Source organism: Equus caballus, chromosome 24 (assembly GCF_041296265.1).
Source record: "Equus caballus isolate H_3958 breed thoroughbred chromosome 24, TB-T2T, whole genome shotgun sequence".
Lineage (NCBI taxonomy): Eukaryota > Metazoa > Chordata > Mammalia > Perissodactyla > Equidae > Equus > Equus caballus.
In genome coordinates, this window is record NC_091707.1 from 38060732 (window position 1) to 38063359 (window position 2628).

Here is a 2628-nt window from a genome sequence, read left to right on the forward strand (position 1 = left end):
CAAGTACAAGAAAAAAAGATGCAATCAAAAGACACGGTAAACATGAGATGAATGAGGCTGCTGCCAGTATAACATGGCATACTGTCTTACAGTAAACCTTTTCCTTATAAGTAGAAAGTACACTATAAAATAACAATAAAAAGTATAGTATAGTAAATGCATAAACCAGTAACAGTCATTTATTATCATTATCAAGTATTATGTACTGGACATAATTGTATGTGCTATACTTTTATACAACTGACAGAGCAGTAGGGTTGTTTACACCAGCATCACCACAAACACGTGAGTAATGCATTGCACTACAACTTTACTATGGCTACGATGTCACTAGGCAATGGAAATGTTTTAGCTCCATTATAATCTTATAGGACCACTGTCCTATATGTGGCCCATCATTGATAGAAACATCGTTATGTGGCACATGACTATACTTGGATCCAAAACAACAAGGTAAGTTTTTCAGGTGGAAAGAGTGAGTTACCTACACATTTGCTCTTTCGTGACCTTTGCTTTCTGTACTAAGTTGTTTATCTTTTCTTACCGACTTGTAGGAGCTCTTTACAAAGTTCCCTAAGGATATTGCTTCTGACTTGTAAATAAATTTCCACAGTTTACCCTTTGTTCTATGGTTAATTTTTGCCAAACAGAAGTCTTAAATTTTAGCATAATCAAATGAGACATATTTTTCTTTTATGATCCCTGAGTTGCTATCATGCGAAGAAAGCCTTTTTCCAATCCAAGATTATTAAAATATCCTCTTTGCTTTCTCCTACCCACTCTGTGGCTTTAGTTTCACATTGAAGTCATTAAGCCAATCATAGTTTATATCTGTACATTATGCAAGGTGAATAAATTTCCAATAAAACATCTTTTTTGAAAATATAATTCTTAGCCTCTCAATCTATGTAGATAAAAGCTTGAATTTTTACACTATGCCTAGGAAAAATAAACGTAATAGATTTTTCATGTTATTCTAAAGGATCAACATTCATATCTGTTAAAATAAGCAAACTTAAGTAAAAGAAGTAAACAAAATAAGTAAAATTTTGTTCTTGTAATAAGAAAAAAAAGGGAACTAACACAGAACGCCTAAAATGTGCCAAGTACTGTCCTGAGTACACTATAAATGCCATTTCATTTCATCCTCACAAAGCTGAGATTTAGAGAGGATAATAACTTACCCTCACAGTCACATAGCTGATAAAGTGGAGCAATGTTTCAAAACCAGTTTGTTCTGACTTCAAAACACATATTCTTTCTGCACAGAGACACAGAAGTCTTACCACTTGTCTAAGGGATGCATGATTATAATATTTAGTGTTAACGTTATTTTTTTTCCAAATGCTAAGTAGCTCATTTAATGCTTTGAATAATAGTTATTATCATTGTATTGTATCTAAGTATAAAAACTGAGGGAAAATGGTAATATAAATGGACCTCTATTCCTGGGTTGGATGAGAGCTAGAAAATATATAATCCTCTTTTTTCTAATTCTGTTTTCTGAATTTCTAGACTGGAACGTAGTAAAGAGATGACATGATTATCCACAAAAGTTCTAGGCAATTGCGGAATTTTGGATTTCTGTGTATAGCTCCCAACCTCCATACACTCATCAAGGATTAAGGACCTAGATATGAACTGCTTTGTCAAATAAAATCAGAGAATAAAGTCAGTGCTATTCATTGCTTTCATATATGGCCCAGCAGAAATATTTGTGCTAATGTTACGCACACTAATTTTCCTATTATTACCATATCAATACAAAATGCTTATAGTACTTTTACACATCATCACATACACTATCACAATTGATTTCTACAATCACCATGTAAGAGGAAAGCAGGGCAGGCATCATTTCCCCTGTTTCTACAAGGTGACAGAAGTTGCATGGCTCACCTAGATGCCAAGGCAGGAAAATAAATGAATGAATGAGCAAGTGCTACAGCTCAGCTCCTGGCTTTCCTAATTCAGTTTTTCCTGCTATGCTGTACTCCTGTTAAAAGAAAAGCCAAGCAAAGAAAAACCCAGCTTTAATTTTTAAATGCAATGAAAATCTAATAAAACAGAGTTTTAAAATGATTTCATTTATTAACATCTGCTCTTAGACCTACCCTGTTATAAAAAGATATTGTAATGTCTGTTCCTAGAGCTATCTGGGAACTTAATAGGTCAGGTACCTGTCCTTGAGTATTGAAAAAATAGCAGGTAGACCAGAAAGTCTGCTGGATTCCAGTCTAAGCCAATATTCATAAAGGATTTAGAACCACTCTCATATCTTCTTGTAAAAAGTCCAATTCCTCAAACATTGATACACCTACTATGTGCAGCGCATTCTGAGGAGTACAGTAGTCTCTTCTTATCTGCAGGGGATAAATTCAAGACCCCCAGTGGATGCCTAAAACAGCAGACAGCACAAATTCTATACATACTATGTTTTCTCCTATACATACATCCCTCTGATAAAATTTGATTCATAAATTAGGCACAGTAAGAGATTAACAGCAATAACTAATAATAAAATAATTATAACAATATACTGTAATAAAAGTTATTGCAGATCTTAGCAACCTCAGCACATGATTTTTTTCTTTCCTTATTAGATTAAGAACTTTCATCTTTTCACTT